The following is a 26,066-nucleotide window of genomic DNA, read 5'->3' as shown; positions in this document are numbered from 1 at the left end:
GATTGGTTAAAGCAGTCCCAGGTTTGTCCAGCTAATTAGCTGATCTGCACCATCTGCAATGCCTTCTTAAAAAGAAATACACAAACATCTGCATCAGCATCTGAATAAGAGTCTGTATTTATAAAAGTAATTATGTGGTTTAAGTCTGTTTTCTAATATAAGGAAAAGTATTTTTTGTTTGTATAATGACACTTTTTAAAGTTATGGACATGCATATCAGAGCTTGTTAAAGCACTCCTGTTCTGGGGCACATAACTTCCACAAACATCTTACCAGTTTTCCTTAGTCCCAACCTTCAGTGACACACATCTCTTAACATTCTACATCCTCCTGGCCAATAATAATTAAGGTGGTTTCTGTATAGAAGTAAATGGATATTAGGATGTTGTCAGTTTACTTCCTCTCTAAGGTAAGACCATAGTCCTGCCACCAGCTGAGGAATGACTTAACCGGGAAGGAAGAAGTGGAAGGAAGAATTTAGTACATTGGACCCCAGGAACAAGGGATACCACTTCTCCACATATTTTTGAAGGAAGACAAGTTAATTTTGGAAAAAGGAAGAAAGAATCAGAGATGATATTCTAGAGTTCCCAATGGTATAACAATGTATTTATTTTGTCAATGTATTTCATTTTATTCCTTTCCTTCTACTTGCATACCACATATAGGATACAGTAACAAGCTATCCTGAAAATTAAGGTGCTGTTCGTTACCCAGCCAACTGATATGAACTGTTCATAGACATAGATAATTAGGGTTGGAAGGGAGTCCAACCCCCTGATCCAGACAGGACCATCTCCAATTGCATCACCCCAGCCAAAGTTTTGTCTAGCTGAGTCTTAAGAACCTCCAAGGATGGAAAGTTCACCACCTCTCTGGTTAACCTGTCCCAGTGTTTTACTACCCTCCTAGTAAGAAAATTCTTCCTAATATCTAAATTAAACTTCCCTTGCTGTAACTTGATACCATTGCTCCTTGTTTTGTCATCTGCCACCACTAAGAACAGTCTAGCTCCATCCTCTTTCAAACCCCCCTTGAGGCAGTTGAAGGGTGCTATTAAATCCCCCCTCAGTCTTCTCTTCTCTAGACTAAATAAGCCCAGTTCCCACAGCCTCTCCTCAAAAGTCAAGTCCCCCAGTTCCTTCACCATTTCTGTTCCCCTGGGCTGGACCCTCTCTAATGTCCACATCCTTCCTGTAGTGGGGGCCCCAAAACTGAATACAATACTGCAGATGTTGAATAAAGGGGAGCAATCACTTACCTCGATCTGCTCACAGCACTCCTACTGATGCAGCCCAGTGCACACTGTTGGCTCATATGCAGCTTATTACCCACTGTAACCCTCAGGTCCCTTTCTTCAGAGCTTCTGCCCAGCCAGGCAGGCCCCAGCCTGTACTGGTGCATGGGATTGTTCCATTTAAGTGCAGGACTTTTCACTTATCCTTGTCGAACCTCATGAGATTTCTTTTGGCCCAGTCCTCCAATTTGCCTAGGTCACTCTGTACCCTAGCCTGACCCTCCAGCATATTTACTACTCACCCCAGCTTGGTATCATCTACAAACTTGCTGATGGTACACTCCATCCCATCTTCCAAGTCGCTGATGAAGACAGTGAACAAAGCCAGCCCCAGGACCATGCCCTGGGGTACTCCACTTGATACCAGCTGCCAATTAGACATTGAGCCACTGATTACTACCCTCTGAGCCCGATGCTCCAGCCAGTTTTGTATCCACTTTACAGTCCATTCATCCAGCCTGTACTTCATTAGCTTGCCTGGAGGAATGTTGTGGGAGACTGTATCCAAAGCCTTCCTAAAATCAAGGTATATCGCATCCACCCATCCAGTCACCTCGTCACTCATTCAGCTTCTATAGCTCCATTTAAAAATGCATATTAGACTCCCAGAGCGCACACAGTTCCTGGGTCCTGTTTTTAATGGATGCACATGGCACTGTAAGAATTTACTGATACCACAGGTGATGTAAGAAGATGCAGTTCTACCTATGTCAATGGAGCTAAACAAACTTAGATTAGATTTATTTTAGATCATGGTCATAATCCTAGAAACCATTACTCACATGGGAAATCTAGTTAGAGTCAACAGAAGTTTGCATGCTGTGGTCTGCTCATTTAGGAAAGAAGTGTGATCTACCAGAGGAGGCACTGGACAGGCACTGGACAGATTTGGATCCAATTACAAGCTCTGTCACTGGCCTCCTGAAAAACTTTGAGCAGTTCAATTTCCCTCCCCATGCTGTTGACCTCTTTTACAAAACATTTTCAGATATTATGGATGAAAATGTTATATAAGAGCTAGTATTATTTTGATTATTAAGATGGTAGGCTTGCATAATTTCTATGGTTTAAACCCTCATTCAGCTTAGCATCACATTTTCAATAATTCAGTACTGCTGAATCAAAATATTGTGACTAAAAGACTTCCTGCAAGGAAGGACATTGTAAGCACTATTTTTAATAGGACATGAATGCTAATATGCTAGTGGTGTAAATATCAAGTTGCCGCTATTTACTTGATAGTTTGTAATGATAAAAGAAATCAGACTCAAGTACTTCAGGTTTACAGAAGGAGAAGATGGAGGTTGTCCTAAAATATCTGTGCAAAAATATATACTAACAAAATTGCAGTTGCCTTAAGAAACATAAAAATATAAATTTTACTTCATCTCTTTCCTTTAGAAGTGTGGGGTCACATTCTCATATGCATTAATGCTTCTTTTCCACTTCTATGACACTATAAAGGCAGCTTGGATTTTCACATACTTTTAGGCTGATTTATATTGTCCAACAATATAAATTGTTATGAAACAGTGGACAGGGGGTTTAATTTAAATTAAATTCAGGCCCCTATAGTTTAGTTGTGTTAACAACCCTGGAATTAAGATCATATTGTATAAAACAAAAATGCCTGCCTAACTTATCCCTCTCCACAATATTTTTTTTCATGGATGGGCTTGATTTCTATATTCGTATGTTTTGCTGTGCTAAACACTGTCATCCCATTTTTATGCGTAGCTGACTCATCAGAGCAAGTAGGGGAAAAATAAAAGACACAAGATGGAGATGAAGCCTGGAATAATCCTGAAAGTATAATCTGTGATAAATTTTCAGTTTCTAGTAGACTGGAAAAGATGCACCATATGACTGCAAATGGATTAACTGCTTTGTTAAAAGTAAATCCTGGCTCAGATTCTCAATCATCTAGTCCAAATGAACCAAAACCAAGACCTTTTCAAGGTATGAATGAGCAGCATTGTATAGTATTCTTGTTCCTCTACTCACATTCTGTTTTTACTGCAAGACCCTAAGCAGATTTTTGTTCCATTCCTGAGGAGTATAACAAGCACTTAGGATGATTTTCCTGTAAAAAACAAGGAACAAAACACCAAAACAAATAGACAAACAAACAGCCTCCCCCTTAAATGCCCCCCACATTTGCACAAAAAAAATTACCTTGCACAGAATTTTTAGGCCACCTCAGAACCTCCTTTTATCTTCTTCTCACTCCTTCTTCCATGTCCTTAAAAAACAACAACACCTCTTCAAACTACAGTACCCTTCTCACCCACAGTCTCTCCCAAACTGCCTATTTCTCTTGCTGTCATCTTATCTGACCTGGATACAGGCCTAGGATCAGTTACAGAAATCTTCCTTCCTGCTTATTTGACATCAGAGAGCAAGGGAAAACTGCTGTTCCTGCACAATCAAGTCCAGGAGCTACTCTGCACCTGTAAACTCTGCTAACCATATATCCACATAGGGCCCTATCATAAAACCATCCTCACATGCTAATAAGTAAATCTTCACAAAGATCAATGGCTTAGTATGATGATGAAGATTATAATGTAGGCCCTAACAGGCACCATTAGTTTGTTGTTAAAGAGTTTCCTTATTTTGCTAAATGCTATCATCCCATGCTCATACCTAGCTGCTTTTGACTAATCACAGCAAGTAAAAAGAACAACAAAAAGGCATAATACAACTACCCTTAAAATATAAATGGTTGAAAAACTCAGACTGGAAGTAAAGAAAGGAAGAGAATACGGAAAATAACCATATATTTTTGGTTTTGTTCTTTAGAGACACAGAGATGGGAAGGAGATTGTTAACAAAAGTCAGATACAGACATTACATTTTACCAGTATTAGTGATTGGAAACTGGTCTACAGACATAAAAGAACAGAAGTTCAGCACACAAAACTGACGTATGCCTGTAACAGAATAGAAGTTTGGCACACGGACTGATTTAAAAATGGCAGAACCTGGCCTAAGATTTGCTCCCCACAACAAAGGGTGAACGTGTCTTCTGTTACTGATCTAAACTACACCACTTACAGAAAAATATTTAACTTAGATCAGTTCTGACCTGGACTTTTTGAATGACTGTACCTAACCAATGAGTTCCACACAGGAGTGTTCCATTTTGCACAGAAGGCTTTTCTATTTTGCAACTTTGTTACTTAAAAAGCAAATGATATTTAAGATTTCGCCTCAGTCTCACAGAAACAAGTATGGATTTTCCATATAGCAGCTTTCATTCAAATAGAATGTACATGTTTACATTCAAATAACATACACAAATGCAAAATGAATGCCTAAAAATCCATTCTTTAATGCATTATTCTTATGGTCCATTTACATCCATTGTCCCAACTGTGCTTCTTTTGAAGGAAAAATTAACACCTCATCAGAAGTTTGTGATTCCCATATACATCTATATAAAGATAGAAATAGATAGATCTTCCACAAATATATATAGACATCTATCTATCTATCTATCTATCTACATATATATATATATATATATATATATATATATATATATATATATATATATATATATACATACACACACTAGCGAATCGCCCATCAAGAATGATGGGTGGTGGGGCAGGCAGGGACAGAGGTGGGGGAAAGCTTGCTAACCCTAACCCCTGTCCCCACCAGTACCGCTACCACCTTCCAGGAGTGGGAGGGGGGAAGCTTGCCCCATTGTCCCCTCCATCTCCCTCTGTAAGCACCCCGTGCCGCCACCACCACCTCCAAGGCCGGGGCCAAGGGGGCAGGGGGGAGCGAGACCAGTGGTGCTGCTGCCTCCTGTCCATAATGCTCTTGGGGCACTCTGATTGGTTGTTTCAGTAACCAATCAGAGTACTGCAAGAGCATTATGAACAGACAGGCAGATGGACTAAGGCCTTTATTATATTAGAATATAGTTATAGATATATAGACATCTAGATATATATAGAGAGAGATATAGATAGATATAGATATATAGATATAGACATCTATATCTTCAAATGCATATATCTTGTAAGAAAATAAGTCATATATATCTTGTGTGTGTGTGTGTGTGTGTGTGTGCGTGTGTCCATACACACACACACTCATACTATAGACATATAGTATGATGGGTGTGTCTGTGCATGTGCGTGTTTGTGCGTACACATACACATATTAAAGATATATATGTATTTATTACAATTCCTACATACATCTTATACAGTGCATTTCTAGGAATCTTTTATTTCCCTCCTTCCTGAATACTTTGTACAAGTTTTTGCATTTGCAGTGACCCTCGTTAGAAGGAGATTTGGCAAGTCAGTTTCTCCCCCTGACTTGATGAAGGAATATGTTCCATGCAATATATTTGCAGTTTAGATGCAGCTTGCTTTGCCATGCCAATGGATATTTTAACTTGCAAACTAGAGCATTGCAGTCCAAGATTAAAAAAATGGCAGATTGACAACTCTCCTTCAAAGATGAAGTTGATAAATTACCCAGAAGCTCACAAAGATCAAGGTCTGAAGTGATTTCACTTCACAAATGTGACACAGATGCATTGTATGATGATCTCAGAGAAGGCCTGTGGAGTCAAACAATGACAAATCATGCCCTATCAGTCACTGTGAAAGTTACTGAACTAGTCTGCCTCTTTGAGATAGCAGCTCCAGTTTGGTGCTCTGCAGGAATATGTCAACGGCAAAACTTAACAAAATGAATAAAAGAGTTACCTTTTCCCCTTTTTTGGGAAAGGACCAATTGGGTAAACACTGTATAATTTGACAATACTAGTGACATACTTAACATTTACTATTATTAAGAACAACCCCTCCAGATCTGGCTGGTACATTGTAATAGGATGAAATACCTTGCTGCCACAGGACAAGAGTGACACAATATTTGCCATAATATCTCCTATTACTTTTTCTAATGTTAAAGAAAAGTATTTTGAAGTAGATATATTAGGGACAGACAAAATACAGCTCACAGACCAGATCCAGCCCACCAGGCACTTTCATTCATCCTGCAACACCCACCCGCTAATTATACCTTGCTCTGCCCTTCTAGCCATGAAGGTGGGGGCAAGGCACCCACGTATACACACCCCCACCAACATACCCTATTGCAGCTTACTCCCACCCTCGTGGGCAGAAGGGCCCAGCCTGACCAGCAGGTAGCTTCCAGATGGAGCTGCTGCTGCCACTGCTGCTTCCCCCAGAGGACCTGCTTGGCTTCCCTGACATCCTGCTTGTTCTGGGCATGAGGTAGGTTAGCAGCTGGGATGAGGGCAGAGCTGCAGATGGGTGGGAGCATGGAGCATGGGGCTTGGGCTGGCATCAGGGGGAGCCCATACCCAGGGTAGGCAGCACAGAGCTTGGGTGGACAGAGTATGGGGAGGGTGTGGGAACCCTACCCGACATGGCGCACAACCCTGGTAGGCAGTGGTGGCAGCAACAGGAGTAGCAGGTGGGGGTGCTCATGCTTGGTACAGGTGCTGCTGCCAAGTGGCGCAGAGCTCCAGCTAGCACATAACACCAAGGAGCACAGCCAAGCTGGGCCACCTCTATTGCTGGTACTCCCTGATGTGCATATGTAGTCCCTGCACTTGCACAGCACCAGTGGGAAGTTCCACACACTGGAGCTGATTGCCTTTCCCGCCCCCTGCTGTGCAGGTCCTGGGACTCTGTGGGAAGGGAGGCTCAACCCTCACTTCCCTGCAGAGTCCCTGGACTTGCTCAGCAAGCAGCAGCGCAAGCAACTGGCTCCAGCATGTGCAGCTTCCCTCCAGTGCTGTGTGAGTGCAGGGCCTGCATGTACATTGCAGAGAGTCCCTGCAATAGAGGTGGCTTGGCCAGGCTACACCCCTCACCCCTATGTGCAGTGCTAGCTGGAGCTGTGTGCCACCAGGCAGCAATGCCTGAACTGGGCATGGACACCCTTAGCACCCTTGCCTGCTGCTGCCTCTGCTATGTTATGGGGAGAGTGTGGGATGGTCCCCACACACCGCCGCCATCTCTTACACCCCTCAAATGCCGAACACCCACATCCTGCTCCACAACCCCCAACATATACACAATCCCCAACATACCCCATGCTCCCCCACACACAGCCACACCCCCTCACAACCCCCCAACACCCCCCCACAACCCAGCATACACACATGGACACCCCCCCCCACACACTCCACCATACACACACACCCATATCCCCCTCACACTCCTCCACACACACCCCCATGCACACCTCCCTGGACACACCCACACACACCAGCACACACACCTACATCTCACCATACACACACACAACCACACACCCCAATACAACATACAAGACCAAGAATGTATTTCTGAGTTATTATGCAATCACCTCTATATACAGTACACAAACACAAATAATGACAAAAATATTGTTTGTAATAAAATTAAAATATGTTATAGTAGGTGTCTGACTTTTAGTGCATGATTTGGTTTTTTTCTGGTGCTAAGATGGCAACCCCCTTCTCAAAAGGAGTATTTATGGGGGAGGAGACTTCCAGTGGCAAAGGTCAGCAGTTAGGGGCAGAACTTCCAGTCCCAAGATGGTAACCAGGGGTGGGGCAACTATCAAGGGGTGGGGTTACCCATCCAGCCCTTGAAAGCTCACCAAACATCATTAAGTGGCCATCCACCCAAAATAGTTGCCCACCCCTGATTTATATTCTCACTTTCTCTAAATTCCTATGCTATAACATGGGCATTTATGGTTCCCAAGGGGTTAAAACCAAGATTTCAGAAAATGGCTCCTAGAAACACTATAATAAATCAATACTAAGATAACCAAGGAAATCCCCTGACTTAAGGAAATGCTGAACACCCAGCAGCCCCTTCAACATCTAAATATGTATTTGAAACCTAAGTTTAGATAGCTTTAGGCTAACTTTAAAAAAATGACTATTTTATTTCTAATAATGCTGTACAAAATCATGCTCATATGCCATTCAATCTATAAGTAACATGGGAGACAAACTGGCCTGATATAAACTCAGTCCAAGAAATGTTGCAGGTAATTATTCACAAGACAAAGACAAAACTGTCCACCAAGTTCCCCAGTGGAATGTGTAAGTAAGAATACAAATCCATAGAACTCTGTTTTCAGTATAGTCCCAGATTTTACCACATAGGTCACAACTATTGATCAGAATAAACTTTACCCTGCATTTATGAATATAGAAAGCCATTTATCATGGGCAAATAGTGAAATGCCATTTTATATCAATGGCTTATTTTATTACTGTGAATTTTATTGAAAGCTATTGCTTTAAGACTACAGAGACTGCCTGCTTTTTCCAGATCAAGTTATTCTTCCAGCAACATTGTTGTCAGTTACCATGATTTTATATCAAATCCCCTCCACATTCAGCTCAGATGTTTTTTATAAACATATTGACTGAAATGTTCAAATGCTAACAGTTAAATCCATATTTAGGTGCTAAAGTGGTGGGCAAATTTTCATAGATGCTATCTACTTTTAAAGGTATGGTCAAGTATTTGAACACAGCCCGAAGCACTAAGGTTTGAATGTTTTGGACTTCTCTTTTTGTATATCAATATCTAAAGTATTGTGCTTTGAGTATTTAACATGATCAAAGGAAGTTCAGAGAGAGTCACACCTTAGATGAACTCTGTATACACAAAACCAGAGTCCTGCCCTGGGAAGAAGCACTAGCCAGTTCTTAAGCATTTTAGTATTTTATATTCTTCCCAAATCTCTCTTCCATTTAAAATCCAATAGATGCTAACAGAGATGTAAACTAAGTGGAAAATCAGAAGAGTAGATCGTTAACAGCTTATGTGCAACTGTACTACATGATTGTGGGTCTTAGCTGGCAGATAACAATGCCATGGAATTAATTTTAAATGCATCTAAAATGACAGGATGCTACATAAGCACCTCCTTTTCAATCTTTCTCATCTGCATATTCAAGCATTTGAAATGCCTCAAAGTTTGAGATTTAGGTATTTATGGCAGAAATGGGCTGCATGGCAGTTCCTTCACTCTTGCAGGTACCTCTGCACAAAGCCTCCCCCCGCCCCCGGCGCTGTTGCTGATTGGCTGAGGGGCCCCAGTTGCCCTGCTGCTTACTGCTGACCAGCCAGGAGGCAAAACTGGAGCCATATTTAAAACTAAGGTTTTTGCCTCCCTGCCAATCAGGATCAAGTGACAGGGCCCCTCCACCAATCATTAGGGTGGAGGGTCATGAGGAAACCTGCAAGATTAAAAGAGCTGCTGTGCACCCCACTTCTGCTGTGAATAGAATAGGTCCCTACTCATCTGGCAATGTTGAACGGGTCCACAAAAACCTCAGTCTAGCATTCTAACATCAGGTAGGCCTTCCCTTCAGCATGTATATGTGGTGTGTATTTAGCCCTTTCCATTTCATACCCATATGCATTATTTACGGAGTTTGAAAAAAAGGCTTTCATAGTCTCTTCAGTTCTATCACAAGTTTAATTGAAAGTCTCCCTTTGAAATCTGGTCTGTGTAGCTGTCTACAGAGATAACTTCCAAGTTTCAAAGGGAAAAGGAGGGGGATTAAAAATAAAGCAGTGTCACTATGAAGAGCTGTTTCATCTGGTAACAGCAGTTGTCTGATATGGCATTTGGAGTTTTTGTATTGAGCAAACCTCTAGTTTTGACAGAAAAATAGACAGAGAGCTGAACATACTGTGTTGCCTTCCTTTTATAAAGTTTAGCATCTGGTACCATCATTTTTATAACAAAGAGGCTAATAGCCCATCTCTCAAATAACAGAAGGCAATTAAAGTTTCTTTGCATAAAATTGCTCATGTTTTAGGGCAGCGATTCTCAACCAGGATGCCATGGCACCCTGGTGTGCCATAAGACCATGCAATATTAGTCCTGTTAGGTATGCAAACCTAAAGATATGGTTCACAAGATAAACCCAGAACTTTCAAATAGGAATCTATAGTGTCAAAAACATTCTGACCTGCATTTTTTGCAACAAAAGGGTTGGCTTTTTTTTTTTCCATGATCAAGAAATGAGTGATAGCTAAGAGCTGGTATTTTCTGAGAGGTGTCTCGAGTCTAGAAAGGTACTGTTTAAGTGGAAAATTTATACTTGGTTTATACACCCACACAAGAAAGTAAGGAGATGCAGAGCCCCTCATTTTATAATGCTACACAGGCAACATACACCTTAGCTCCTTGCTGACTTCACCTGTCTGCTTCAGTGAGGAAGGTGGATTTCCCAAGAAGTCATAGAGGAGAATTTTGACCCCAATTGAACCCTCAGTCAATGCTCACAGTCAGCTATCTTGTTCTTGATATAGGTTAGTACCTTCCCTTGCACAGCAGGATTTGCCACTCAGATGTAGGTCTCTGAAGCAGAATGCTGTGAGTATAACACAGCTTATATATAGTCTGATGTGCAAGGCTGTTAAAGCAATGACAATATATCCATTAGCATACCATACATCTGCAATACTTTAAAGTAAAGGTAGTCAAGTACTCAAAAGTTAGCCAGTGAATTAAGTTAACTAGTACAGATACATCTGTCAGATTTTCTTCCTATCTCCATCCCTTTACCCCACACATACTAGCCCCTTGTCCGGCCAGTCTTCTTCCCAGTCTCCACCCTTCATTCCAAGCCCTTTTGTGCCATCCCCCTATTCCCCTATGACTCCCCAAAAATCTTGTTAGTTTTGCTTGTCTTTTAGTCTGTGAGAAAAGGTATCAGTGGGGAAGGATGTTACTAATAGCACAAAATATAAGGTATACCTTCTGTGAGATCTGGTGTCCATGATGGGCTGAAGTGGATATGAACTACAATTCTGGAGAAAGTCCTGCTTTCCACAAGCTGCAAAAGGTTCAGTAAGAAGAGAGTCTTTGGAAAAAAGTCAGGCACACTACTGAGCACATGTGAGCTATGATTTTTGACACACTTATATGTTTGCTAAATTTAGGTCAATTTTCATAGGAAAGGCAAAAGACCATCCTTAATGAAAAGCCATGGCTCACACATTTCAAGTCCCTACTCCAAAGCAGAGGAACGATAGAACTTCTCATAGTGAAAGTTGACAAAAGTTTGTAACACAAGCAAAACAGCCTAATTTTCCCAAGCACTGTATTCTGAAGGAGTCAAATCAATTCAACTAAAGCAACGAAACAAAAAGAAGAAAAAGCAAAGCTTCAGTTCAGAGCAGACACCCAGCACAAAAATTCCAGCTTGATAGTTTGAAGTGTAGCAAGGTTCATAAACTACTGGGATGATATTGGGTGATCTTAATAGTAGGTGGTCTAAATTTTTAGGAAGGAAGAGGTGTAGGTTGTAGCTGTGTTGGTCTAAGGACATAGGCAGACAAGGTTCCTTGGGTGAATCTGATTCACACAAGGAAACTTGTCTGCCTAAGAAGGAAGAGAGCTTTTGGAAAATCTATTTTCTTCTTTAAATTTAAAAGCCTTGGTTGAGGAAGAAAGCTATATATCTTAATGAACCAAACCAAAAAGGGCAAGAGGTTACCCAAAAATTAGGTTCTGGTATTTTTTATGGCTAGCATTGATATATCGGATCAGAAGCATCGTTCCTCCTCTAATGGCTTGTGAAGTTTTATCTTCATTTAAAACAAATATATATGCTATTTAGTCTGTTTTGGGTAATCTAGAAATCAGGTGTTGTGTGTATATCTGAAGAAATGTTGTTAAATAAAAGCCAGTAAACTCATTTGTGATTAAAGTTGGTAGCAAGATGTTTAGGTCTGGCTTGTGTTGATAAGGTAAAACCATGCTATAAACAGAAGTTTATAAAGCACTTGAGCCCTGGTTGTAACCCAAAATAAAATCTGCTTCCCACTTGGCTGTTTTTGTGCCAAGATTTGTGCTGTTTTTCATGTCCAGATTTAGCCATTATGGAAACATTCACTCATATCATTGCTCCATATAATGAATTGCTTCCCTTGTTGAAACCAGTTGTTGAAACTTTATTTCTAATCCAGCTGCATATCAGTAGTTTGGTTTGGGTGTTTTGCTTCATGCCTAGGGCCAATATCCTAGAATGTAACCTGCAGTCTGTGTGTGCTTTGATCAAGCCTTTGAGGGTGGTAGCTCCTCCCTCTGCAATGCCAAACTCTACAGTTCACTGAACTCCCTGTACTGCTCTCATTCACGTTCTGATTCAAAGCCCTGTTCCAGTTACAATCTGTCTTCTGGACTATAGACTGGCCAAGGACTAGGCAAGGGGTGCCACAGAGATACACTATGGGGTACAGCACAGACCTACCATGCTTCTTTGTTCTGGGTGAAATGTAATAGTTACAGCTATCTTATATCAGTGGTGGATTACCATTCATTGAAACTCAGCCCCCTGTAATGCTCCTGGTTTGAAGAAGTGAATAGGAGTATAGCTGTTCCTTGCTTGCTGGCACATGCGGTAAGCGTTTCAGACAATGCTAACCATTAGGCCTGTGCGAAGCGGTTAGTATTAGCTTCAGATTTGGATTCAGCCAATTTGGGGGGCAGTGATTCGATTCACACAGGCCCCATCCCCTGCCTGCTCTCCCAGTCCGGCAATGGCTGCCCCGCCCGCCCCAGCTCCCGGCTCTTTGGAAAAAAAGCCCCAAGTCACCAGAGCTCATTCAGACAGCTTCGAATCAATTCAGACTTTTTTAACTGGTCCCCTGATTCGATTTGGATTTGGAGATTCAGCCATCGACATTATTGACAAGAAAGAGCTACAAGGCCATGGAGATAGAAGTCTTCATGGTGCTGGAAGTCTCAAGGAATGTAGCTGCCACACTAACAAGTCACAGAACACATGTGAACAGAGTTGTTTAGAGGATTATATATCTGGCCAAATTTGAATGAATTGGTATAAAAACGCCAACAAATATATTTCTTACACCAGGAAAATTCCTTTGCCAAATATCAAGTCCCTGTTCCAAAGTATGGAGGTGCTAGAGTTTCTCTAAACAGCACCAATAAATACTTCTAGTAATGTAGGCATTTCTAAAAATATCTTAGATGACATTTTCCAAAACACAGAAGAAAAAATAAATCATGTCAATATGAAAAAGACACCCAGCATTAAAAATCTGTTAACTTAAACAAACACAATTTTGAAATGTTAGAAGCAACTGAAAACCTCTCATAGAAGAGGAAGTGATGAATAACTTTCACTATAGGTGACACTACTAGTTCCACCTGTAATATACACAACATTGGACATCAAGGAAAATGGGAATTTTGTCAGCCTGACTTTAAATAGGGATAGACCCCATATTCAGCATAAATTAAAGGTATGCACATCCTCAAATCTCACTGACATCAGTAGGATATAAACACACAAAGTGTCTCCCTAAACAGACATAGGATTATTTGTGTCTTCAGGTTAAGCACGTATTTAGCAGCTTTACTATATCGGAGCCTGAGGCTAAGTACAGACATTTCAAAAATCACTTGGCAGAAGCGCTCTAACTTATCACACTTTACTCAAAGTGGGGTAAGTTAAGAGTGGGAGCCAACTGAACTGGCCACTGGAGGTACTCCCCAGTCATTGTCCCTGCCACCAGCTGGCAATTGTCAGCTGTGACTGCAGGAGAAGAAAGGGGAAATGGAGTCTCTCCCATCATAAGGGCCCCCTCACAACATTCTGGCTGATGTCTTTGGGGGAGGGGACAGGGACGGGACTGTGCTGCGGGGGGGAGGGGGCTCCTTTCTTCCTCCCAGACTCATGAAAGCCACAATTAGTAGCTGCAATGTGGTGTGACATAGCCAGGGCTCCTGCACCGGAAGGGCTCTGGAGTCTGTGTCCTTGCTGCAGCCCCAACCATAATATAGACCTAACCCTTTCCCCAGAGCAGCCCTGGTCAGGTAGCAATGCTGCTGCTGCCTGTCTTGGAGATGCTGTGGGAGGAGACACCCCAAAACCATTCCCCTACAGCTCCCCCCCCACCCCGGTCCTCCATAGCAAAGTAGTGGTGTGCATCAATCTGGTCGGGGTGGCTGCCTGTTGAAAGACCCTGGACTCCTTCCCCTACAGCCCTCCCCAACTGCTCGGCTACAGAAACCCTCTTTCCCCCATCCCACTCCCCCTACTAGACTACATGCAGGGCTGGGGTCAGTGACAGCCTGGAGGGCCAGGCGAGCTGGCGCTCAGGCAGAGCAAACTAGCTCTGCCAGAGGCTAGAGTGCAGACCTGTACAACATCACCTGGGATAGAGGCAATCACACTCTTAGTTTACCCTCGGTGGGATCTGCCACAGTCATGAGATAAAATGCTCTAACAGAAAGTGCTTTAGGTTAGTATACACCCACCCACAGTTAACTTAGAGCAGGATCCACCACTTTTAAAGTGCTTTATGTACTATGAATGTCTGTTCTGTTACAGCTGTAAAGTGCTTTCGGTGTGCTTAAAGTGCATTAAGTGTAATGTCTGTACCTAGCCCAAGTGAGCACAAGGCAGAAAAATGTATTGCTAAAATTATTTTAAAGAGTTGTTATTCTAATTTATTTAGCAGGTGCATGACGGTTAGGAGAAGAAAACAAAAAAGGGTTTAAAGATGCATAGTAGCCATTTTGCTTTAGTACTATCTGCTCTTCTTTGCCCCTAACGTTCCTAGGTTAAATCAAATCATCACAAACACAGGATTTCACCTTATATTCTAGTTGGGGAATTGCTGTTTCCTTCTGGTCTCTAGGGTCAAGAAAGAACTCCCATAGCTATGTTTCCAGCCTCCCTTTTTACAAATCTCTAAAAACTAGCCTACTATTAAGTGCTACTTGAGAATAATTAGCTTCCAATTATCACCATTTACTTTTCACCTGAATGTCCCTGAATGTTCTGGTTGGTCCAGTTAGCATGTAAACTAACCACTACTGATACAACCCACAGTGCAGGAGCCTTCCTAGATAGAATTAAGCCTCCTCCTAAGAACCATTCATTTTGGGTTGCAGCTGGTTTTAGATATCCACTGAAGCTAGTATGTTTCCTGCAATAAATGGGTCAAATATAAAGGCAAGAGATTGTCCTCTCTATGATTGTCACAACATATAAAGTTGTTTTGGGCAACTGATGTTTGGTACATTATTTCTATAGTCCATGACAACGGCCAACTAAAACTACAGTTTTGAACATAATCATGGGACGTAACATTCTTTAGGGTAGCACTGTGGCAAAATGACAGCACCGTATTAGGCAGCATTGAATAGGAAACTCTATGCCCTTTATATTTATTTGCATTTCAACTTCCAAAACAAAAAGCAATATTGATACCAGTCAAACTATTTGGAGGCAATCATGCAATAACGCCTGTGACCATTCAAAACTGCTATATTAAAGTAATTACTGGGCACTTTCCTATAACATTACATTTATTATTTTCACTTCAGCAACCCTCTTACTCCCAAGCATTGCTTGAAGTCCAACACCAAAGCACACTTTTAAAATGGAGTGATTATTTGGCTGTTAAATAATTTATAAAATTATATATGAAATAAAAGAATCCCCACAAAGCTACATACAAAAAAAGTTAAGTAAGCAAAAACTAAAAGGTGCCATGTCATGAACAATCTTCTTTATGTGCATTGCAATGCATTCCTTAACTACATGAACATATTCTCTCTCTCTCAAATACAGTATAAATATCAAGGTTATCCTAGGGCCATAGACATATTTGCATTCATTTAGACCCAGGACCCAAAACTACTGGACATATGAAAATGAAGACATGTTATAGTCTTATGGTTTTTCTATACTATGGCCTTGACACTCTTCTTCGCCACATTTCTGGGGCTAGGTACAGACAGTCAAAAAGCCTGAGGTGGAATTGATATAAGTTACATGGTTTTCTGTAAGTGAAGTAGTCTAGATTGGTAGTGAACAACATGCACAGTTGCCCTTTGGTAGGGAAGTGGACAAATCTTAGATTGGAGTCCACTGTTTTTAAACCAGTCATTGTACACTGAACTTTTGTTATGGGTTGTCACAGGCCAGCTGGACACTGAGTGTATCAATTTATCACAGGCCAACTGGGCTGTTTGATTCAGTTTCAGATCGAGGAGGCAAAGTTGGGAGTGAAATAAAGGCAAATTTATTATAGCTTACACACACACAACAGTTAACAGAAAGATAAATGCGATAAGCAGATAATGCAGTATAAAAGAGCTAATAGTAAATAATAACAACAGATAATAACAACAGATAGATAGATAGATAGATAGATAGATAGATAGATAGATAGATAGATAGATAGATAGATAGATAGATAGATAGATAGATAGATAGATCTGTCACAGGCCAACTGAGCACTTCAAGGGTATTAGCCACACTGGGCTGTTCAAAACAACAAATAGACAGACATGGGTTGGCAACGTGTCGATAGTCCCTCAATGCCAGGTGCGCGCCAAGTGATTCTGGTGAAGTCAGGCGTCCCCGATGATCGACGCTCTCAGAGGGATTACTGGGGAAAGTCCCTTGATCAGGATCTGATCCTCACTCACACCGGGAGTCTGGGGTCCGGGCTTGGAACAGAAATGACCGTTCTGTTCCCTCCTTCCTGCTAGTTACCTGATGCATGTGCTTTTTATACCTAGTCTTATGTTAATCTGTTGGCCTCAGGGCCACTCATAACGTTGCACTATAGCTGCTACGTATGGGATTGAAAGGTGTTAAAATTATCATAAAAGGTTACTACCCAGACTCAGGTTTATCCCATAAGCAAATTATGATGCAGAACCTTTAGGTTTGAAATTGACATCGTTCTGCCTATGTTCCAACTCGTCTAGGCTTCATTTGAATATGCTTTCCTTGGATATGCTTTCCTGGAATGTGTTGGGTGTGCCAAGCAGTTAGCCAGTTTTTATCGCTATGGCTGAACCCTGAGCAAAAAAACATTAGACCAGCTAATCTCACAGCTTTGCCTATGGGGCCCAGTCAGTTCCATGAACAGTTAATTTATCATTTTGGTTAAACTTATGACAGACAAGTTACATTCTTAGTTTACAATCTTACAAGCTTATATTAACTAATACTACCTGTTTAAGTAAAATACCAAATGCCGTCAAGAAGCACATATTATTGCTTATTAATCCCTCTGGTTCTGGCTGTTACAATGGGTATAAACCAATTTTTTGTGCCAAACTTCTGTTCTGTTACAGGGATAGACCAGTTTCCAATCACTTATATTGGTAAAAATGTAGTGTCTATACCTGGCCTGGGTTTGGTACATGCAAGCATTCATGGGAGGGTGCTTCCTGGTGGCAGCCTTAGGCACCTATACACTTGCCGGACATCTGCTCCAACACGTGCTAATCAATTGAGTCTGCTGGAGTGTGCTAATTAATGCATTCCAGTAGCTTCCATGTCACATCCATTCAGCATCCTTGCACTTCAAAATAGCAGTGGCAGCACTTAAACTAAAGCTTGTTGAATGAGCTTTAATTCAAGCGCCCCTGCCACCATTTTCAAGTGCAGGATGCCGAATAGATGTGACACTATGAGCACCTTAATTAGAGTGCTTATCGGACCTGCTGTAATTAAAATCACCCCCTCCTCTGCCCCAGAGCATGTGTATAGACACCCATTGAGAGCACAGAGGATGCCATATAGACATACTTTTAGTTTTTCTAATTATGAAAAGGAGATAACATGCTTAGTTACTTTACAAAGCAGTTGTGAATAGTCATCATTTTTAGAGCTACTGTGTTTTTAAAGTACATTTGCCCAGTAATGTGTTCTTGTGAAAAATTTGAATTATTTATTTTTGTAAAGCATACAATTATTAGTGTTTGCAATTATCAGTATTTTTAATGTAGTTATTTTCTATTCAAAAACCATTGACTCAAAAATTCCTACCACTCACGTGTTGGTAAATGTCTCTGAGGCAACATAGGCTGGATTATTAATTTTTCCAAACTGTTACAAAACAGAGAAATACAGTGCACTGTCATTGTAGCCAGAAGGCTTTTGTTTGTTTGTTTATTTATTTGGGGGCATTACTTTAACTTCACATGCACACAACCATACAAGAGCTCAAGTTGAAAGCAAACCCTATCTGCTGCAATTAGGGGTATGTCTACACTGATTTTAGCATTGACCTTGAAGTCAGTCCCAACTAGCCTAAGCCCCTTTTTAATATTGTGCTTCTTTATTTCTTAGGCATGACACAAAAACACATCACAAGTTCCCTGGAAGAACCCTTCTAGGAACAGGTCTAAAAAATACTTGTCTCTCCTGTGCTCATCACTACTTGAAAGTAGTAAAAGGCAAGAAAATCCTGAAAGGCTGAAGGTCAAGAACAGGAATAACTCGATTGCCAATATTTGTCCTGTGTCAGGCCCTGCATATCTAAGTAAGTTCCAAAGAGGCTGAAGACATGGACTAGCCAGAAGATGAGTGAGGGCGAGGCCAATTTTATACTCTGATGTTCAGTAGAACTTCCTAGGCCAGGAGGTAGTGCTGCCAGGCAGCAATTGCCTGGGTTTGCCACGTAGAGAGTTGCAGGTATGGCCCTTATGGTCACCGTAAGGTCCCTATCAATGTACATATATATAGCCTAAGGCACAGAGGATCCTGTGCTCTAAAACTCATTACTCAACTTTGCAAAGCCACATACAGTACAATCTGTACAGCCATGTTATCCTTTTACACTCTGTTTATTTTTATAGACTGTAATATCTGTTTGTTGGAAACTCTTATAATGATACTGCCAACACTGTGTGTTACAGTAAACGGACAGCTAGTGGTTGGTATTCCATTACCACAGGATAAAATGAAATGACCTGATTAATCATTCAAGTTTCTATAAACACTTTTACTGTGGCTACAGTAGAATGGAATTGATGGGAACAAAATGTAGGCACTTGTACAGGAAACAGATTTACTAAAAACAGTCTTTTTATTTTTTAAATGATGTTTTTATTCTTTTTTTTTTTTTTTGCTTTTGGCAACCTTTGATCCTTTTGGATCATGGTGTATGTATGCATGACAGGTCACCCAGACCTTCATATGCTTAGGCAAGAGTTTTTGAAGGAGTGGAGGCTTCCCAGACCTTCCATCTCCCCTTAAGGCCACTGAGACAGAATCTAAAGGACAGACAGAGTCCAGACATTTGGTGCCTGCATGGCAGTATTTGTATAAGCAGCCAAGAACTGAACCTGGGTCTCCTATGTAGCAAACAAGGATTTACCACTGAACCACAGGGGACTTGGACTCTGTTTCTCTTCCTTGATGACCTTGATATTTAACAGTTTGTAAAAGTATTCTTAATTGGATGAAAAATGTTTAAATGTCATGGCAATCTGTGTGCAGTCTGATCTACTTAGTAAAATATAGAGGAATAATATATATTTTAAGAATGAGAGAGTTTGAAAACTGTGTTAGGGTTTAATTTTTATGGTATCACACTAGTATACAAAAAATATAATAGATGTAAAAGTCAGATGTGAAATGTTCACTCTTGGGGATTTCTGTATTACTGTGCAATATCAACAACTATATTAACAATATTACTGGGAAAATATTTTGATTCATCAAGACATGGTCAGCAAAGCAACTGGGTTCCTGAATCAATGGAATTTCTTCTGTGCTTAACTTGTTAAATCAAACCACAGAAGAAGTCTGATTTTTAGAAATGTAGAGAACTGCTACTGAGGTCTGATTTTCCAGTTCAGATCCTATTTGTAAAACAAAATGAAGCAGTCATATGCTTCAATGCATTAAGCATGCAGCAGCTTCCCTTGTAAAGGGGTAACATCAAATTCTTTTGAAAGTGGCTTCATATCCACCTACATAGGAGACATCCTTGATGCAGTCATAACAACCATAAACATTATTGGTTATTGCATGTGCACAAAGAAGGGACAAAGAATATCCTAACTAAACTCAGCTGTAACATGATGGAAAGCAATGCTATTTATATGCTCAAATACATACTGAAATTTCTTCCTATTACCTGTTATATATATCTCCCATTAATACAGCAATATGCTGGAAGGCAGCACAAAATGCCTGTCCATAGTCAAAGAAAGAAGTTAAATGACTGTCCCATGGCTGCACAGGATTTTTGTGACAGAATAGAGGCATGAATACAGGTTTCCAAAATCCTGGTTAGCACCAGATTCACTACACCATCCTTCCTTTCTCATTCTTCCCTAACCATGAAATATATTAAAATATTATAATCATCCTCTTAAATCAGAGCAAGCAAAGTAATGAATACATGCATTTATGTTGAAAGGTAAAATAATGAGAGCTATTGGAAGTGTTTTGATATTTTTTTTCTTTCAGAACATAGCTGATTTGGTGAACCTGTTGCCCTGTGGGGTCAGGCCAACTCCCAGGATCTCAATATTGCATTGTTAGACAGGAGGGTGAGACACAATTGCACATATACAAACACACAAATCAGTTAGGTGCATACACACACACACTACCAGCTCAGGCACGTACACATCCAAACCAGCCTAGGCACATGCATACCTGCATACCTATCACCAATTCAAGCACATACACTATACACCCCAAAATCATAGAATCATAGAAGTAGGGTTGGAAGGGACCTTTTAGATCTTCAAGTCCGACCCCCTGCCTGGGCAGGAAGAAAAATGGGCTCAATTGATCCCAGTCAGGTAGGCATCAAGTCACTTCTTAAAGACCCCCAGGGTAGAAGCCAGCACCACTTCCCTTGGAAGTTGGTTCCAGATCCTAGCCGCCCTAACTGTGAAGTAGTTCTTATGGATGTCTAATATAAACCTACTCTCCAACAACTTGTGGCCGTTATTCCTTGTTATCCCGGAGGGGTGCTAGGGGAAACAAGATCTCCCCCAAACCCTTCTGGTCCCCCCTAGTGAGTTTATAGACAGTCACCAGGTCCCCTCTCAGCCTTCTCTTGTGAAGGCTGAACAGGTTCAGGTCCCATAAAAGTTAGACACAGATCACTAATTCGTATATCATGCACACAATGACATATATATATATGTATATATATATATATATACACACACACACACATATGCACACACCAGTTAACACACATACAACCCACCTACATATACACACAGGTAAGTTCCTAACTTGGATGGTATAGTGTGTATGTGTATGCTTGGGGTACCTGGGATACTTGGGGGACAGTTCAGGTGAGAGAGAGAGAGTTAAATGTAGGGAGTGAAAGTTGCCAGAATCAGGATTAGAACTGGTGGACTAGAGACACTGGCTGAGGAACACACACACACACACACACACAAGCACTCACACTGGCAGCAGGAGAAAGAGATTCAGTGGAAGGGCTGGAGTCCAGGTAGGGAAGAGAAGCAGCGTCCAAGTCCTTGGTTGAAGAGAGGGTGGGGAATGATAGCTACCTATCCAGGCTGGAAAGGGGTCCTTGTCCAGTAGGTGTTGTCCAGAGGGGGTCGCCAGCAGGGCCTCTGGGTGGATAGGTGGTGTGGCATGGTGCTGGTCCAGATGGAGAGGGCATCCCACTGGGTCTGTCTTCACTGCCCCTTTTTATAGGGACAGACCTTGTGTGACCCTAGTGACAGGAGACATGCCCAGGCAAGGGTCAGCCCCTGGCGTATTGAGCATGTGTGCTCCATGCAGGGATGTGCAGGTTTGGGTGTCTGTAATGGTGGGGTACAATGGTAGAGTTCCTGGTTCTGCAGGGTCTTTTGTCTTTAATGTTGGGTTCTTGTCTCTGTTCCTGGGTGAGGTGCATGGTTCCTGGATGAATCAATGAGAGGTGATAGCCTAGTCGTTACAGGCCATTCAGTAGAGGCCTGCTACCATTGTATTTCAATCATTCCCAATCACACTCATTCATCGGGGAACCAATTTACATGGGAGGGGTACATGAATCATACCGTTGCAACACAGGGGATGCCCAGGCAGAAGACACAAGATGGAGGCTTGACATACAAAATGGAAACTTGACATGACTTACGCTAACTTACATATGTAGGCCTAAAACAGTAATCACATAATATAAAAGCAGTACAAATATAATAATTATCACTTATAAAACAGTGGGTATCGATATCAAAATAGCAGGGAACTTATTTGCAAAGAGGGGAGAGAAAAATAAAACTTACTACCTAAAATAAAATGTTAAAGCTTATCCTACATCTTAGCTTACTTATACTTATCTATAGAGAATAGAGAGGGAGAGAAAAAGTCAGAAATGGTTGGGGAAGGGGCAGTAATGCATTTTAAAATAAATTTAAAAAAGAAAAATTGGTGGTTTTGCTACAAACCAACTATTTTTGTAGAAAGGTATTGGCTTTAGTGATAATTTTGTAGGATGTTTTCCAAGCCCATCCACATCTAGGGTGGCACACTGACTAACTCTTTACTCTCTCTTTCTCACCTTTATTTCTTCATGAAGAAATATCAAAAGATTTCATTTCAGCTCTGATGAGAAATGAAAAAAAATGCTGAGGCTTCAAAGCCATCAGAATAGCATACTTGAAAGCAGCACATCCCTCCCCTCTGTCTTCTCCTGCAATTAAATCAATGCATGCGGGGGAGGAGTAGGGAGAAACAGGAATCTTACTAGCAAGTATATCCATGGAGCTGCACAAATTTATGCTACTTGAAGGTTTGGCCCATTATGCAGATTAAGGTGATTGCAAGAACTGAACCAACCTGCCATGTGGCTTTCAAGTATTCTAACCTAATGTTGCCCCTGAAGTGTAACTGATACAGATTGCATAAAGCTGGATATAACTAAGAAAATACATTATGTAACAGAAGCTGATTAGAAGATTAAAAAAAAAAAAAGAATCCTTGAATTAATTATGTTTTTTTTTTTATGCCAATATACTAACTGTACACTGAAATGTCACAGTAGACTATCTCTGGTTATACACAGCTGATGGCCTCTCAGCAGCAGCAGAACCACATGGCTGTCAAAGCCCGAGTGGGAAATCTAGAGAGACAGTGTTCACTGTATAATCCAGAAACAGGAAGAGAAACAGAACCAGCAGCACAGGGAGAACATCCTTGTGTTTTCTAAAGGCATCAGGCTACTGATCATCTCTAAGAACTTATTTTTTCCAAAAAAAAATGTATACAAATTAAAACCTTGAAGAACCAGCTGTCAGCCTTTCATTTGCTTACAGAATGAATATTACAGCTACATTTCATAGGCATATCAGTTGGGACTGGATGCTGCAAGTAGTTGCTGTTTGGGAAACTATAACTTGCCCTTTTGCCAAATACACTTTCTGCTGCAAAGGCATAAAAGAAAATATACAAACTTTTTTTCTTAAAAGGAAACATTCTTGCAGAGAAAAAAAAAAAAATGCCTGTACTAGATTAGACAAAAAACACACAGCTCAAGTGGCATTATATGAATAGATAAGAGAATAAAAATCTTTTTTTTTTAAACTTTTTTAACCTTTTTTTTTAACTGAGTAACAATCACATGACTTCCTTCCTAAACTTTACAAATCAGAGGATTGCAATAGATCAGACTTTGCTACCAATCATTGCTGTGATGATTATATTATGGGCTCCAAACTACCAATATAGAATCTCTATCACATTTTTGCATGTCTTATCAAAGGCTGATTACAGTATTAAAGTTGTACAACAGTAAAGTTAGCTTATTGCAAAATGCTCATTGAAAGGCCTATATTATTACCTTCTGAAAAAAATCCTTTGATGCATAAATTTACAAACAAAGAGATGTATATATGCAAAGACATACTATAAAAAAGTACTATATAGGATTTGAATCAACCAACAACTTTTATATCCCTGTTTGGCATACTGACATTAGCAGGCCAAGTTATGTAGGTTAAAGGACAGCTTGAGAAGCAGAGAAAATACAGTGAGCAAAGTCATCAAAACTACATGATTAATGGATGCCTAAAGCTATGTACACAGGTGCACAAAAATAAAATTATGTTGGCAAACCTGTCTTATGTGTAAGCCTAATGAGTAGACCTGATTGAAAACCTCTGTTGTGAATAAATAAGACAGAGAGAATAGTTTATTTTTTAATTTTGACAAGCTAACAAGCTGAAAAGTTTATTCTAAACTTAGAAACAACCTCATTGGAAAAAAAAAAAAAAACAGAGAAAGAAAAGAATTTTGCAACAATGTTTGCAATTAATTCTAGAAATGGGTATGTTTATGCAAACAATGGGATATGCATATTTATCCAGCACATTTCCATGAGTTATGTGTGCATATGTCTCCTTTTCATGTGTAAGTTAAGAGCCACCCTTAAAAAATGTAGTCTTGTTAATTCTTCCTTTACATCCACCCCCACCTTTTACAACTTTGTAACTACAACCGCACCCCCTACTCCCCCCCCCCCCCCCAATACACACACACCTTTTTCAACTTTGGTTCCCTCCTATTATTTCCAGGAACTCAACAGACATCAGCATTTTCAATTTGATAGGCCAAGTGGGTTTAGCTATTGATTGAATATGAGCCAGCAATAAAAACCCTACACTGACTTCCTAATGTGCCTATTTTGAAGAAACCGCTTCTAGAGATTAAAAGGGAAAACCTCCCCCTTTGCTATCTATATATGAGGTTGATTTTGTATGGACAACTGAATACTGGGAAGCTGATTCGTTTGTTTCATGCTGTCCACCATGCACCTACTTTAAGTCAGATATGGCTTTGGCACTTTTAAAATTGTAGTTCCACTGATGTTATGCCAATTTACATCACTTGCTGATCTGGCTCATTATTTTATGAATATATTTCTACAAATGCATATGTGGCTTTCCAAAGCATAGAACATACTCCCTAACTTCAGGAGATTGTGATTTTAACTCCAAATAAAACCTAGAGCAGGTAAAAGGGTTTTTGTTTGTTTGTTTGTTTTTGCTTTTTTAAAATCCTCTCAAACATCATGACCCTTTAAAAGAAGGGTGGGCAAAATATGGCCTGCGGCCTGGATCTGGCCCACCAGGCCATTCTATCCAGCCTGCAGGTCCCCTCTCAAATTTAGAAAATAATTACCTGCGTGTGGCTGCCTGTCAAAGCTGATGAGGTGCCAGCAGCAGGAGGAGCTGGCAGCAGGACCCAGCAGCAAAAGCAGCAGCAGCAAGGCCTACCCAGCCCTGCCCCACCCCTAGCTCCCACCACCCACAACTCCCAACTGAAAGCTCCTACCTAGCACAGGCTTCTGGCCCGGTAACCATGGGATGTTCCCCTGTCCTCCCTCCCTCCCTCTGAGAGAGTTTCAGATAAGAACAGGCAGAGGGAGGGAGCTGGTTCTGTGGTGGGACCCAGAGAGTAATAGTTGATGGAACTGAGTCAACATTGTGCATGGTGACGAGTAGTATCCCCCAGGACTTAGTACTTGGACCAGTACTCTAATATATTCATAATCAGGATTCAGGTGTCAGAAGCAGACTGGCTAAATTCATGGATAACACCAAATTATGAGGAAGTGTGGTCATTTCAGATGATAGGCTAGAAATTCAAGCCAACCTGGACAGGCTTGCAAGGTGGGTGGATCAAAACCTGATGACATTCAGCACAGAGAAATGCAAGGTGCTCCACCTTGGGAGAAAAAACCCACATCGTATTTATAGGCTCAGCAGTGCTACACTCACTAGCACCATGACCAAAAGAGACTTTGGGGTCATGATTGACCACAAGATGAACATGAGCTACCAATGCAATGCCACAGCTGGCAAAGCAAATAAAACTCTCAAGCAAGACCCAAGAAGTCATCTTCCTGCCTTACTCAGCCTTGGTGAGGCCACAGCTGGCATACTGCATCCAATTCTGGGCTCCACAAATTAGAAA

Source organism: Alligator mississippiensis, chromosome 3, assembly GCF_030867095.1.
Source record: "Alligator mississippiensis isolate rAllMis1 chromosome 3, rAllMis1, whole genome shotgun sequence".
In the NCBI taxonomy this organism is placed as follows: domain Eukaryota; kingdom Metazoa; phylum Chordata; order Crocodylia; family Alligatoridae; genus Alligator; species Alligator mississippiensis.
This window is presented reverse-complemented; position numbering follows the sequence as displayed.